Here is a 16674-nt window from a genome sequence, read left to right as displayed (position 1 = left end):
ACCCTGTCCTCCTCAAGCTGCTTCTGGTCATGGTGTCTCATCAAAGCAATAGTCACCATACCTGAGACACCTTGTGGGGGACTCCTTTCACTTCCCTGCCTCACCTCACAGGAGCTGACAGCTGAAGTCTTGTCCTTGAGCTGACATGCAGCCTGTGGCACTGCACCGAGAACTGAGTGTGTGGATACCTGTAGAAGCCTGAAAGATTTATTCAACCAAGCTCTTGGCCTTTTGTTTGTTTGTAAGACTCAGCCATCATCTCCTGACTTGTTGGCCATTATGAAGATAAGAGATAAAGTACATTATATATTAGATGCTCAATTAATGCTTGATGATGGTTATTGGCTGGGAAATCACACTGTTATGACTGACTCAGTAACAACCGAACAGCACAAAGGATGGAGCAACCTCCATACACGGGGCCTAGATGTCATCTGTCAAATTTCAGAGCCCTGGCTGTCATCAGGGTCAAGCTGAGACGTCACTGGGGACCTTTTGTAGGTAACTAGCGATTTAATCTTCATCTTTTGACATTAGAATGACAAGAACCACAAGACAGAACTCCATGTGAAACACTGGAATTTAACTGAAGGTAAATTCTTACGTAAAACATAGCTGAGAAAACGACTTTGATGTAACATGAAATAGGTGGACCAGATGCAGAGACGCTGCTGTGAGCCTTAGCTCAAGCAGGACCTTGTTCCCACGACCCTGGAGAAAGACTCAGCCCTTTTAAGAAGCGACACCCTTAGGCTGTGTGTGAGAATATACTGAATGCTAAATGAAAAGGTACATGCTGTAGAGGCTAGTGCTTAGGTACATGCTGTAGAGGCCAGGGCTTAGGTACATGCTGTAGAGGCCAGTGCTTAGGTACATGATGTAGAGGCCAGTGCTTAGGTACATGCTGTAGAGGCTAATGCTTCACCCAGCAAAGAACAAAATACCAGGGTACATTACAGCTAGCATTAGGAAGTGACACTCTGCAACTTGAAATTGAGGTGACTGAAGCTTTTAGACTGAAGTCTTGTTTTGTTTTGTTTTTTAAACAAAAACCACAAAGAGATATTGCAGTTCAGAGAAGCCCATAGACATAGTATGTTGACTGGGCTTGGCCCTTATTCCTAGGTGATCCTTTTTAGCCAAGAATAAGTCAATTATTTCCCCTCCATATTTCTTATTGAGGTTCTGTAATGACCAAGTGGTTTTTGTCCCCTAATTCCTTTCCTAAAGCCCTGAGAAGACACTCAGTCAAGGAAGAATGACAAACGCTATAGAGGACACTGCCTGATGGCTCACCTGCAGGTCCACACTTAGCTAGCCTCCTTTTGCATCCCAGGACCTCCTGCCTAGGGAATTGTGCTGCCCAGAGTAGGCCAAGCCCATCTGTATCACTTAACAATCAAGAACCCCCACCCCCCCGCCACACACACACACACACCACAGACATCTGATATGGGTACTCCCTCAACTTAGACTCCCCTCTCAGGTGACTCTAAGCTTTGTGACATTGACACTTAAAGCTAACATGGATAGTGGCTAAATACATGTCAGCATTCATTAATCAATTGCTAGTTAGGCTTGTTATAGAGCAGAAAGTAAGGTGAGCCATGGAAGAGGACCCTTCCTTCTCTCACTACTGGATAAATGTGGAGAGTCAGGGTCAAGTTGACTGTCTGCGTGGACCAAGGGCTTGGCAGGAGAGTTGTTGGTTCCTGAGGTTGGTGAGTGGTATCTGCAAGGCTTATTTTACTGTAAGAGAAAAATAAAGATTGAATTTCCTCACTACTCTATAATTTATTCAAGAAGTAAGAGCTTATCAGCCAATATAAATTTGCTGACTATCTTACAATTTGCATACCTAAAGCTTTCTAAGCCTGAGCTTACTAAGATATCTAACATGTACTCCTAAAAATCTACATAAACCTTTCCTAGCTGAATAACTAAAGAAGAGTTCTGGGGAGGAGGATGTTGCTACCTGACAGAGCACCTGCCTAGCTCACCTGACATCCTGGGCTTGATCTCCAGTATGAAGAACAGAAGGAAGGATGTATTTTAGTCAGGGTTCCCTAGAGGAACCAGATAGAATGAATATCTATCTATCTATTTATCTATCTATCTATCTATCTATCTATCTATCTATCCATCTATCTCATTTATCTATATCTAATCTATCTATCTGTGGACACATATACATATATATATATATATATATATATATATATATATATATATATATAAAATCATATAAATACATACATACACATAGATATGGGATTTACTGAAGTTGCGTTCAGACTATGATATGGGTAACCTAACAGTGGTTGTCTCCTGCAGGGAAGGCCAAGAACCTTGTGGCAGTTCAGTCTGTGAGAATGGATAGATCAGCAATCCCAAACAGGTTCTGGGGTCCCAGGGAATTCCTAGAGAGCTGCTACTTTTCAGTCTTCATTGGAATCCCAAAGGAGTAGGTTCTAACACCAGTGAAGGAGCACACCAGCAACAGGACGGATGGGAATGCCAGAAAGGGTGAAGGCAGAAGGACAAAGAGGGAGGAAAGCACAGCTTCCATGTCCTCTATGCTGCCCAGATTTAAGGTAGCACTTTCTACCTCAAAGAATCAAATGCGGGGGGGGGGGGGGGGGAGGGGGCTGGGGGTGGGAGGAGAGGGTGAGGGCGTGGGGAATCCTTCACAGGCATGGATGGCCAGGTGCTTGGTTTTTATTTGATCCCAGATGTAATCAAACTGATGACGAGGATTAGCTATTACAAGGAGGAATGAGAAAGTAAAGTAAAGGAGAGAGGGAGAGAGGGAAGGAAGGAGGGAAGGAGAGAGAGAGGGAAGGAAGGAGGGAGGGAGAGAGAGAGGGAAGGAGGGAGGGAGGGAGAGAGAGAGGGAAGGAGGGAGGGAGGGAGGGAAGACAGAAGGGAGGACAAGAGAATGAGCAGATGGATGGGAGGAGGAAGGAGGAAGAAAGGAAGGAGGGAAAGAAAAAAAGAAGGAGGGAGGACGATACAGAGAGAGGTGAGGAGGAGGAGAGGGAGGAAGTGAAAGAAGTGTGGGGAGGAAGGAATTACTGACTGAAAACACATAAATTTCCAATGAAGAAGACTGTGTTTTGGAAGTACATTCTAGAGAAGTTACCTAAATGCAAGTAAGAAGCAGCAGAGGTGATCACTCAGCCTTCACTTCCTGCCCACAGATTCTCACTGCAAAGGGACAACCATGAACATTAGATCCAGCCTCACAGGAGGTTGAGAGTCTGATTTGAGATGTCATCAGTCTTATCTGTGACTGATCTCTAGATGTGTCAATCGTTCAAACTGTGTGAAGCCTTTGCCAGTCTGTAGCTCAGGAGACAGCCCATGACCTTGCCTGTGGGATTCACAAGTTCTGTGTATCACACCCTTGAACATTAAATGCCCATGAATCTGCAAAGCCTGTCTTACTTCAGAGTCACTAGAGAAAGTGACCTGGCCTCTGCCCTAAGCTGACAGCGAGTGGCAGGCACAGAGCCTCTGGCTTTGGGTGGGAGTTCAGTACTCCAGTCAGCTCCCCTGATAACCTGTGACTCCTCAGATGACTGACTGACGACTGACTTTCCCATTGCACTGATCATACCTGCCATGCAGAAAGCATTTCCTTGTGCTCACTCCATACCTGGAAGTTCACTTTAGGTCAATAACCATGCATTTCTCAGCTCTATCATCCTGTGAGGCTATAGGACATCAACGTTGCCAGATGCTGTCACTCTCCCACATCTGTAAGCAGAGCTCAGCCAGGGCAGAAATCTTTATTCCCAGAAGCTAACACAGTGTCTGGGACATTGACTTTACTAGATACCTCTTGAATAAATTAATTCATTACAAGCAACAAGACAATTTTCTGGGTCAGTATTCATGTTGCGCAATACTAAGGCAGTGTGCTCAGAACTGAAGCCAGGCTGTAGAGTATCTTTGGCTCAATACTAAGAGGTTTTATGTGTCTTGACAGGGGTCAAAAACTACAGTTTTTATTGTTTTGAATGTAGGATAGCAATTTTATAATTGCTTATGGCTTGAAAAATTACTATGACAACATTTTGAAACTCCTGGCAAAGAAGAGCAGAGGCAAGTGGCACTTGCAAGTTTCTCAGCGATTGCAGAATGAGATGAGGACCCTCCCCCACCATCTACACCCCACTCCACCAGCCTCTACACTCACACACACACACACACACACACACACACACACACACACCACACACACACACACCACACACACACACACACACACACACACCACACACACACACACCACACACACACACACACACACACACACATCTAGGGGAGGTTAGTGTGAATAACTAGAAAGGAGTAAGTATTAAGTTGCCACTCTCTGGTCCTCAGTCTTCAAGAGACCATGGTTAGCGGAGGAAGCAGGAAGTGTGACGTAGGTGTTTGTTGCCGTCTCAGGTTCCTTTCCTCTTGCTGAGATACAATACTCTAACAAAGCAACTTGAAGGATAAAGGGTGTATGTGTTCACAGACCCAAGTTTTAGTCCACCATGATGGGAAAGCCAAGGCTGCAACTCCAAGCAGCCAGCCATACCCGCAGTTAAAAACAGACAACAACGAATCGACAATGAAGCAAGCTTGCTTACTCCCAGCTAGATTCATCTATTTTTATACAGTCCAGGCTTCAGCCCAGGAAATGGTACAGCCTACATTGACAATGGACCTTCCTGTCCTAATTGGGAAGTTTCTTCACAGGCATGCCTGGAGGCCAGCCTAATCTAGACAGCTCCCTATTAGACTTCTTCCTCAATGATTCCAGATTGGGTCCAGTTGACAAAGAACACTAACCATCACAATCGCTACCTCAAACTGACAACTGATGTTGGGCAGCCAACAGTGATGTCTGCTGAATTAGGGGAGGAACCCACACAAACGTCTTTCTGTCAACATCCTGCCTGCTTGCTCAGCATCAAGCAACTAAGCCATCCCTGAGGCTTTGGAAGCAGCAAGGGGATTGGCTTCTAGCAAGCAGACTGTGAGCTATCATTAAAACCACGTGAAATAATGCATTTCAAGCTTGAGATGTGGACATGTCAGAAAAGGAAAGAAACAGCCTGCTTTGTGGAGTCCATGGTACTGTGCAGAGCTGTGAGGCAAAGGCTTCCCAAGGAGACTGCTTTTTCTATCACATGGTCTGGATCTACTGGAGATAGAGACAGAATGCTTTATGTTGCAGAATAGAAATATATAATGCATTGTAAAATTTTTACCGAAACAAGAAATGTGTGTTTGACAAACAGCTGCATAGAGCCGGGAGAAGCCACACATACTGCATTGCTTGATAGTTTCATAAAATCACACGAGATCCTGTGATTCAGACTTCCTTTTACAAATAGAGAGATCTAAGGATATAAAACTTTTTTTTTGACTGGACATGAGTCTTTATTGACTGTGGCTATATGAGGGGGACGAAGGGGTAGGAGTAGGTGGCATCTATACCAGGCCAGCCTTGCTTCATGAGCTTGTAGGTGATGGAGAACTCACCTAGGTAGCAGCTCATCATCTGTTTTGATCCCCACCTGGTTGAAGGTCTTGCCCATTGTACACACCCACCATGCTGCCCACCATCTCAGGGAGGATGATCATGTCCCTCAGGTGGGTCTTCACCACCTCCAGCTTCTCCATGGGTGGAGCCTCCTTCTTGGCCTTTCTCAGGCACTTGAGAAGTGAGTGCTGCTTCCTCCGCAGGCTACGGTTCAGGCGCTGCCTCTGGTGGATGCTGTACAACTGTGTCAGATTCTTATGGGACATGTCCAGCCATTGGTCCAGGTCCATGCCGGGATAGGTGAACTTGTGGAAGGTCTGCTTCTTCTTCTGCTTCATTTCAGCCATCTCAGCAGCTCTATAAAACATATTTTATAAATCCTATTTACCTTATGAGCATCTGGAATATGTTGTAGATGTGCTGAAATGAAAAATGTAGGTGATCTTGATACAGCTTTCTGTTTGAGGTTGGATTGAGATTCTCTTCCTTGTCCTGGATGATGATGATGATGATGATGATGATGATGATTATGATGATGATGATTTAACTTGACACAAGCTACAGTTAATAAAATGTCTCCATCAGATTGGCCTATGGGCAAGCCTATAATGGCCTTTTCTTGATTACTTCATGTAGAAGGCCCAACCCACTGCAGTGGTGCCACTCCTAGGCTCGTGGTCCTGGGTTACACAGGAAAGAAAGTAGTCTGAGTAGGTCATGGGAACAAACCAGTAAACACTACTCCTCCATGACGTCGGCTTCAGTTCCTGCCTTGCATTCCTGTTCCTGCCTGACTTCCCTCAGTGACAAACTGAAGCCTGTAAGCCAAGTATAAACCCTTTCCTCTTGGAGGTGGTTTTGCTCATGGTGCTCATCACAATGACAAAAAGAAAACAAGGACAATCAGACTTCTGATGATGTGTCTGTGTGACAGCCATGGTGTGTTCAACACGGACATGTGTACAGAGGCAGCTCATTGCTAGAACTGTAGCAGGAGCCCATGTCTGTGCAGATGACAGAGGAGATTATTTTCTGTCACGCTCTGACATCAATTATGGAGCAATTGCTCTGGATTCACGACTGTAATTATTAATATTTGGCACCTTTTAGTACTGAGCTATTCTAGTCAGGAATCTTCAATTCTCGAGGTGGAAAACACAGTCTTTCCTTGGAGCTGGTGAGTCATTTCTAGTTGCTTGAAGAACTATTTGAGCCTACAGAGGATTTTCTTTCTGCTAAGCAAGTGCCTATTTTAGAAAGGGGTCAGTCACCAAGTTGTAAAAGCTCACAGGTCCTAGTTGAACATCCTAAAACTATAACAAACAACCACTAATGTCTATAGGGTGCTGAATGGAAAACAACCAAGGTATGCAGTCAACTGTATCTTAGGGCAGAATGTGCAGAAACAGATGCATATCCAATACCTTGAGATAACCACAGGTTTATAAAGTAATTTGTTAAATACTTCTTGAACTGCCCATCAATCCATAATTAGTTGAAGTTAGATGAAAAATAAAGCTAAGACAGTGAAATGCCACGTGTTAGATCCATGTTTTAAGTCTAAGAGGCACAAGAATAATAGAACTACCAACTGATTCTAGAGTGCTGTGAATGCATTAGAAAAGTATCACGGATACACACAAAAGCAAACATCTTTACTTCCTGTTTGCTGTAGGCATCTTTCTAGGACAAGAGCCCCTGTAACTGACTGTGCTTTTACCAATGCATTTATTACAAAACAGGGTTTGAAAATAATAAGATTTCTCAAGATAATCTGTTTTTACTTTTTAATGAAATATTTCTCTACATTGTACTTTTCAGATGGGGGAAAAAAACCACCTAGACATTGTTTTAGATAATACAGAGAAAATTGTAACACTATGTAACCGCTAATTGATCAAGACTTTCAAGGAGGGTATACATTTCAGATTTTCTTTTAGGTAGTGTGTTGATTGATTGATTGACTTAGAGACAGGCCCTCCTCTCCCCATGCTCATTTTCACAGAATGCTATTAATCAAACTCACATTGTGCAGGCTCACCAAGCACTCTGATGGAACTATACCCCCAGACTGCATTTCACAGTTTCTAGTGACATAGTTTTGGGAGTAGAATAAGGTGTTGCCCCAAAGATAAGAAAAGGGATCATCCTTGAGATGAATTTAGCCGTGGGATGGGAAAAATTTAGCAAGGGTCACTGAACAGTGACTGGATAATAAGACTGGGAGATGTATTCCTGTGACCCCGACTAACCCCCTACCCCCACCCCCGCCAAAGGGAAGGCCTGCCTGCACTTACCAGTTGTTGCCACTATGGTTGACTCAGTTACTTAACCCACTTTACTGGAAGCTTCTCTAGTTATTAGTTCTTTCTGGGCTTTCCAAGTTTTACTCAGGAGATAGGAATATATATATATATATATATATATATATGCATTAGAATAAATCTATTCATACATATATGCATGTTTATATAATTATAATCCATGAAACATTAAAACATGATTTTAAAATATCGAAGGAGTACATGTCGGTTGCTGATGATTTGTCTTAAGCTTGTTCAAGTGGAGCAAACATTTCTTGCTAGTTGGATTTGCCCAAGTGGTTGGAGCATGAGTCAGCCAAGGCTGCAGTCAGGAAGAGTGGAGGGCAGTCACGTCTTACGTGTCTAGCATAGAGGGATGCAGTGCTTTCAGCTGTAGTAGCACCAGGAACATGCTCAGTTGTGCTAACCCAGACTCTCACATCACTTCTTAATACTTGCGGGTCAGCCCATGGAAGATGAGCAAGAGTCCTTAAAAACCATCCTGCCACATGTCTCTCTCTCTCTCTCTAGTCTGGTCTGGGGAAGGATCCAGGGATGCAGCCTGTTAAAAGCAATGCCCTTCCTGTCCTTGCCTGATGGTATCTTTGGCTGCAGTCTTGAGTCATGACAATCACTACAACACCCTGTATTACCCACCATTGTTCCTCAGAGGGAACATGGGTTGCAGGCAGCATTCACTGAGAGGCCAGAAAACCAGGGCAATGACTGAAAATTACTGGGTTCTAAGCACAGTGTGCTGATCCCGCTTCTGCCCTTCACAATCAGGTACAAACGTCAGGGAAAATAACACATCACATTGCTTCGGCACCGAGGAAGCTAGCTTTGTGAAGTCTGGCATTACATATTGTAATTGCAATTTATCCCAGTCAAAGAACCTATATTCATTTGTTTTCCACTCTCAACCAAAACCAGTTTTTTGTTTTTTTTTGTTTTTTCTGTAATGTCAAGGATTGAACACAGCCTTATACAGGCAAAACACACATTCTTCCATTAAACTACATCCCCAGCTGTCATTTTATACTTCATTTCCAGATAGTGTCATGAAATGGCAAAGTCTGGATTTGAACATGAGATACTCTGCCTCCCTGTGGAATGGTGAAATGACAGGCCTGTGATACGTGGTTCAGCTTCAGTCTTCACTGTTGACCAGTTTTCCTGCACCTAACAAACCCCATGCATGCCTTTTCTTGTTGAAATTGTGCCTCAAACCCTACAGCTTCCAGATCCTTCTGGGTTTCCCTAAGGAAAACCTTCTTTGTTATGCTCACAATACTTTCAAGCTCTGTTGAGCATCCAGTGTGCCTGTTACCATGGTTACGCATTTGTAACCATCTTCACTACAGAATGAGTATGCTGTGGGTCCAAGGCCTATCTCCCTCTGTTCCCAGCACCTGCCCCATGTGTAATCAAACCCAGTTGAAAGGATCAAGATACCTGGGCTTCATGACTTCTTTAGAAAGATCACTCCTCTTCTAAATTTCACAAAACAATTTGTCTCTTTGGTTGCCTATTTCTTTTGATTTGTTTGATTCAGATTTCAGGATTTGGAGATAGGTGAATATTAAAATGATTTTTAAACATGCTATTATAAATGAATTTCAGTTTTCCCATTTTGTAAGCCAACCTATCCTCTGATTCAGATTACCAACTCTATGTAACTTCTCTCTCTTTTTCAATTTTGACTATCATGATGCCATGCTATTTGAAATATGTCCAAAATCTTTATAACAATGGAATCTCCCCTACTGAGCACTAGACTCTAATGCCCTAATCAGGATATTTCCACCCTCTCCTGGAAGCCCCAGGGAGCATCAAGGAAGAGGAAGTGGAAAGAATATTAAATACATTAGATAGGGAGAAGAGATGCTAGCTGCTAAGTATAATGTAGCCAGTGCCATCTTGATCTCTGCAGGTGTCATTACCTGCACAAGACTAGCCCAGTCAATAGTCAGCCATAAAAAAAGGCAAGCTCACGGATCCTACCCGGCCCTGCTAACCCACTGACTACCAGAAGGGGCAGTCATTAGCTTCTAAAGTGTTCCCACTGGTGAGCCCACGAGGCTCCACTGGACAGCTCCACTGCCCACAGCCACATAGAAGACCCTAGTTGAACTCAGTGGGACAAGAAACAAAACAAAAAGACCAGAACTGGGAAGGGAATTTGTAGGGAGAGGGACCGACATAAGAGAGGATGGTGTCTTAGGGTTTCTACTGCTGTGAAGAGACACCATGACCATGTTATAAAGGAAAGCATTTAACTGGGGCTTACAGCTCATAGGTTTAGTTCATTATGGCCATGGCGGGAAGCATGGCAGCGTGCAGGCAGACACGTTGCTGGAGAAGCAGCTGAGAATTCTACATCTGATTGGTAGACAGCAGGAAGAGAGTGATACAGTGGGCCTGGCTTGAGCATCTGAGACCTCAAAGCCCTTTCCCAGTGACACACTTCCTCCAACAACGCCACATCTACTCCATCGAGGTCACACCTCTAAACAGTGCTATTCCTTAAAGGCCTATGGGGACCATTTATTTTTCCAAACCACCACAGACAGGGAGAGAGGATCAGAATGCGTTATACATATGTAAGAAATTGTCAGAGAACAAGTTTAATAAAATATATTTTTAAAGAATATAAAAATAATATGCTCTATCATATTCAAACTTGGGTTTCACAGGAACATTTTCTATGTTCGTAATAAAAAGATTATTCCCAGATGTGTGTCTTCTGATTGCTAGGAATTCGATCTTGTTAGTATCAGGTCACTGACAACCCATCAAGGGTTTTCACAGTATCGAGCTCTCATCTTGCCCATCAGTTTACTAAACCATGTGTTTGAAGAATTGTAAACTATACCTTTTAAATAGTTTGTATTTATTTATGTGCTTGGGTGTATGTGTGTGAATTGTGTAGAGGTCATAAGATAGCCTCTGGGAGTCAGTTCATTCCTTCCAATATATGAGTCAAAGGGGATTGAACTCGGATCTTCAGACTTGGCTGCAGGTGCCTTTACCTGCTGAGCCAGTCCTCTGATGCAGTAGAAGGAAGCTGACTTTCTCTTGTGGTTTCCGCAGCATGAGAAACAGAAGACATTGAAATTCCTCATTTGTAGAATAAGACTCAAGCTCATCCCTGATACACTTTCTTTCCAGATGACTGAGGACTGCATAATGACACACTACATTAATGAAACCATTGCCAGCTTTGTCCTGAGACTATAGAGCCCATAAATGTTATAAAACAGGCGGGTCACATGTGCATGTAGTATTTTGAATAGTCAAATTAGTTAACTACCAGGTGGAAGGCCTTGTGTTGAGCACTGTATTGAGTTACAGAGAAACACAGTACTTGGATTTTGTCCTAAGGAAATATCACGATGTTAAGTGAAAATATATACATACATTTTTATAAGCTAAATTGTGTTTACTAAATTGGCTTTAGCCTGGATATTTTGAGGACCTTGAATCTTTATTACCCACAAATGATAGTGTCACCAAGCACCAATAATGAGAGAATGTGAAAAAACAAACTAAGCAGTTCATTTTAACCTGAATCTTAGAAAATTTTTAGATAAAACTGTGATTTACATATATAATTTCCAGTACATTGTGGGACATTTCTAATGCTGGTTAGTTTGGCTATTACAAGCCAGGACTTACAGATCCGAGGCTACTGTTTAATTTTACTTGTCCAGCAGGCGCTATGAAGGCAGATTGGTCATTTGTATCACACTGAATTATTTCTGTACCAAAGGAGCACATGAATTCTAGAGCCCAGCTTGGGGAGGGAGTCAAGATCTGGCAATGCAGAGGGTATTGTCATAGCCTGGTTCCTGGTGGTTAGAGAAGAAACACAGCTCTTGTGTGTCTGAAAAAAAAAAAAACAACTCTGCAGCATGAGAGAATTCACGGCCAACGTTACTGCAATAGGACTGATGGAAAGTAGACTTCTAAACAAACTGCTCTGTAGAAAAGAATCTGAAAACCATCTCAGCTGGAGAGATTTATAGTTAAATATACTCATGTGTACACACACAGAGACAGCTATCACATCTGTCTCTGTTACTTATTAGCATGAGCTGAATAGAGGCTTTCCGTTATACCATGACGACTTCCTGATTATACACCATTTCGTGATAATGGCCGCTGCATGTCATGTGGGTGTCTGAAAACCCAGACTGAATGCATAGTGGGCTTTCAGTTAGATGGATTGCTCCTCATTTGCATACACCCTTAGATTTAGCCAATCAATTTGCATAATGTTGTAACATTGTCCTTTTCAGTGAGAAAGCAGCAAGCTTCAAAGCAAAGGAGAGTCAACAAGGGTGACAATGCTGTGGTTATACTTTGATAAGTGGATCTCAGGCCAATCCTGTGAGCAAGCAAAGCTTGGGTCCCACCCCATCTTGCCATTTCGTCCCCAGCTTAACAAGAGAAGCTTTGGTGTAGGATTGGGTAATCAGCTTTCTTTTCTTTCTTTCTTTTGGGGTTTGTTTTTGGTTTTGGTTTTTCAAAACAGGCTTTCTCTGTGTAACCTTGGCTGTCCTGGACTCACTTTGTAGACCAGGCTGGCCTCGAACTCACAAAGATCTGCCTGCCTCTGCCTCCTGAGGATTATAGGTGTGTGCCACCGTGGACAGCAGAATCCTTTTCTTTTTTTTAACAAAGCAAGATTATTAGGTCTGGAAAGGTGGTTCAGTGCTTGCTGCACTGAACATGGTTGTGCACGCCTTTAATTCCAGCACTTGGAAGGGAGAAACAGGTGGATCTCTGCAAGTGTGAGGCCAGCCTTGTACATAAAGTGAGTTCAGGACAGCTGAGGCTATTACACAGAAAAAAAACCCTGTCTCGAAAACCAAACCGAACCAAACCAAGAAAGAATGCTTTCACTCTTGCAGAGGACCCGAGTTCAGTTCCCAGTACTCACACTAGGGAGTTCACAATCCACTATGATACCAGCTTCAGGGCATCTGTTCCCCTCTTCTTGCCTCTGAGTGCACCCACATGCATATGCCCCCACACACACACATATTATTAAAATGAAAATTAAAATCTTTAAACAGATACATTAAGAGTTGGAGAATTAGGGAGGGGACCACAAGATCACTAAGGCAAATGGATACAAATCAACTGTTCCGAGGATATTTATCTCTATGTGCTGGAGAGTTTTATATCAACTTGACACCACATTTAAAAAAGCTAAAGTAATCTGAGAGGAGGAATCCTCAATTCAGAAAATGCCTCTATTAGATTGGACTGTAGGCCGACCTGTAGGGCATTTTCTTAATCAGTGATTGATGAAGGGCCCAACCCATTGTGGGCGGTGCCACTCCTGGGCTGGAGGCCCCTAGTTCTATAGGAAAGCAGGCTGAGTGAGCCATGAGGAACAAGCCAGTAAGCAGCATCCTCCATGACCTCTATCAACTGAGCCCTGAAAGGTGTTTGTTTAAGGGGATTAAGATCTGTGACATTTACGGAAAGAGCCATCCTGAATTAGCTCCTGCCTCTGGCTTCCTGCCTTGTTTGAGTTCCTGTCCTGACTGCCTTTGGTGATGAACACCAGTGTCAAAGTGCAAGCCGAAGAGGCCCTTCATCTACAGCTTGCTTTTGGTCACGGTGTTTCCTTGCAGCAAGGGAGACTAAGACAAGCTCCAACTGCAGGTTGTTGGGCTTTGATATCAGACTCAATGTGACAGATTTAGATTTTAACCCAGATCGGAACTCCACACTCATCACTTCTACAACATCTCACTGAAAGTCCTATAATCAAGCCTGAGAATACACCTCGTGAAGCAAGACCAAAGTACCTTACCATTTGAAATGTGGCTTCCTCAAGAAATCCTGCGTTAGGGCCACCAACACAAACCATTTGGTATATCTTGAGATAGAACCTCATTTAACAAGTGCAAAATATTCATTTAAATATTACCACGGAGGAGAGAGTACCCTTCCATTGCCTGGTTTTTCCCACTGGCTAGAGCCACTGCTGTGCCTCACTCTGGGCCTTTGGTGAAGAGTGAAATATCACAAAGCCAGCACAGCATCCTACGGCGAGAGGTAGGTGCCATCTGGCCTTGTTGTCTTGTGTTGTGCACATCAGGTCACACTGCCTTGTATCAGGTACAGGTTGCCACCTATAACAGCCTTGGATCTGCGGTTTACTCACCTCTCGGGACTGTAGCTGTGTCAGTGCTGGGTGATTTCTAAAATGGTGATCCCATGACCCACAGCAGCATCTCTCTTCTTTAACGTCTGTGCTCCGTGAATACCAATACATGCAAATATTGATTGGAAAATAGAACAAGCTAAAAGTAGATTTGTCTTCCAGTATGGTGTTGGATAATAGACCCACAAGTGCTCCGTGTATGGACCCTAAGAGAAATGATCAATTCTTAGGATGATTCCCATAAATCACAAGTGAAAGTATTAGAATCCCCAGGAGAGAACGCGGCACTGCTCAAACTCAGTCCGTGGGCTATTTAATACTGATTACCAGAATGCACGATTTGGAAGTTTAGCTTGTGGTTTAAGTAGCCTGACTCATGGGATTCATTTCCAAAGAAGAAAAGTGGTCCCACACTGACTCTTGCTGTTTAAACATATAATTCATGGTTTGGTCAAGACCCATGTGTATAAATGCCAGAGAAGGCTTTCATTACTAAAGGCAACATAAAATATGTATCACCAGGTTTCCTCACTGCATCAGGGAAGCAGCAGCCAGAGACCTAGGGCCAGGCTATCGGGCTTTGGTCCTCATCAAAACCACTCTAAATGCCATGAGTAAAAACAGTGCTATTCATAACAGCGACATTGTTTTTATTTACTTTGCAATGCAGATATCCTTGATGCTTTAAAAGACTCAAGTCATTCTAGCTGTCAAATATTAAGGAGATAAGTCACAAGGCTTTGTACTGAGATTATTTGCTTCTGATTTAATATCTCTTTTCTTGACCTGTAAAATCATTTCACTTACATAGCATGGAGACATTTTTCATGCTTGCATGAATGACGAAAGTGCTATTTTCTTACATATTTTACCTAAGAAGAGGCTGTTTTCTTTTCTTAAGATCTATTACTTATTTATATGTGTATGTGCTTATTTATGGGTGTGTGTGTGTGTGTGTGTGTGTGTGTGTGTGCAGGTACCGTGCGCATTGGCGTTCCCTGGAGCTGGAATTACAGGTGTTTGGGAGCTGCCCAGTGTTGACGCTGGGAATGAGATTCAGCTTCCTGAGAGCAGGAAGTGGGAGACTGTGAGCTTCTTCTGTGCACTGAAGGAAAAGGCATAAGCTTTGCTCCATGTGCTGCCCTGGCCCTGACGGCTCGCTTAGTTTAAAATGATCATCCCACCATCGCAGCAGCACAGCTGTAGTAGACTTGAAGTCATTTAAAGTGTCCTACATACCGTGGCTCAGTAAGCTGGCAATACTAAAGTCTAGCTATAATTCTAGGGACCACCCAAGAGCGGTTGCTGAGAGTTTTGTTTTGACTGTTGGCCTCAATTTAAAAGTAGTGACGTTTGCAAATGCAAGTTGAAGGTTGAAGATGCTGATTTCTCCCCTCTGGTTTCTTGCAAGAAAGGAAAGAAGAGCCAGCAAGATGGCTCAGTGGGTAACAGCACTTGCCACTAAGCCTTGTGACCAAAGTTCAACCACCAGAAGGCACAATGGAAGCAGGGAACCAAACCCACTCCTGAAAGTCATCCTATAATGTTCACACACATGCTGTTATACAACATGCACATGTGTGCGCATGCACATGCGCACACACACACACACACACACACACACACACACACACACGCATGCATGCACACCCATTTTATTAATAGGAAAAACAAAGGAAGGAATGCATTCTTATAGTTGAGAGTAGAATTCTTAAATTAATATTTTATTAATAAGGAGTAGCCTTAAAAGAAGTCCAGAAATGTCTTCCACTTAGTACCTTAAGAGGAAGCCAGTTAAGTCATTACATCCCAGGATTGGGGGAACTTGGAGATTGCATTTCCTTAGGGTATGTAACTTTTGAATTTATGATAGTTTTGATAATTGCCTAGAAAAGGACTGTGGACACAGCTTTGTGGTTGAAGTGATCACAATCTCAAGATACTCAAGAAGAGAATAGGGAATGGCCAGGCAAGGAGAGAGCTCCAAATGCCGTAGGGGAAGGCACAAAACTGAGTAGCAGCTCTCATCTCAGGACTACCCTGGATGGGCACAAGCTGACTATCCTGTGATTCCCCAGTGAGCCAGGGCTCTGAGAGTCTAAGTTCTGATACTAAAAAGTGACCCATGTCCAGGTTGGCCTCTGTTTTATCTTAAGACACTTGTTTACTCAAGGAATAGTAATTAATTAGCTCTCACACCAGGTCAGATGTTAAAGATATGAAAGGAACCGGAAGGATGTGATCTTTTCCCTTTGTGGGTCTATAACTCCACTGCGAATATACACGCAAGCAGTTCTAATAAAACGTGAACAGTATTATGAAAAGAACAACAGAAAAGGGAGCGTATGCCAGCTTTCCATGTGAGAAAGGTCCTTAAGAGTGGATCTGAACTGACCTCGCATTTACAGAAGAAAAGAAGCGCTACTTGGAGGAGTATTAAGAGGGGGTGGGGGCTCGTTGGTGAGACACATAGTAAGGATCATGAGTGAAAGGCCATGCTTTTAGGGAGCTCTAGGAGAGTAGGCTGTCATTGCAGCATCCCGTGCTATTACTGATCCTGATGGCCAGGGGATTTATAACGACCAGTTATTTATCAGCTCACGGCTCTGCAGGCTGGAAGTCTAATGCCAAGGTGCCAGCATGTG

The 16674-nt window shown here is 43.3% G+C and overlaps 1 pseudogene across 1 annotated transcript in view; it reads right to left on the bottom strand.

Annotated features, from left to right (window-relative positions):
* Positions 1–5452: 5452 nt before the first annotated feature.
* LOC311590286 (small ribosomal subunit protein uS19-like) overlaps positions 5453–16674 on the bottom strand; it is a 75781-nt pseudogene continuing 64559 nt past the window's right edge. Inside the window, exon 5 of the transcript XR_014783585.1 lies at positions 5453–5899. The product of XR_014783585.1 is annotated as a small ribosomal subunit protein uS19-like (transcript). The remainder of the gene's footprint in view (positions 5900–16674) is intronic.

The sequence above is a fragment of the Acomys minous genome (genome assembly GCF_964271855.1).
Source record: "Acomys minous genome assembly, chromosome: 19".
Classification (NCBI taxonomy): Eukaryota; Metazoa; Chordata; class Mammalia; order Rodentia; family Muridae; genus Acomys; species Acomys minous.
This window is presented reverse-complemented; position numbering and strand designations above follow the sequence as displayed.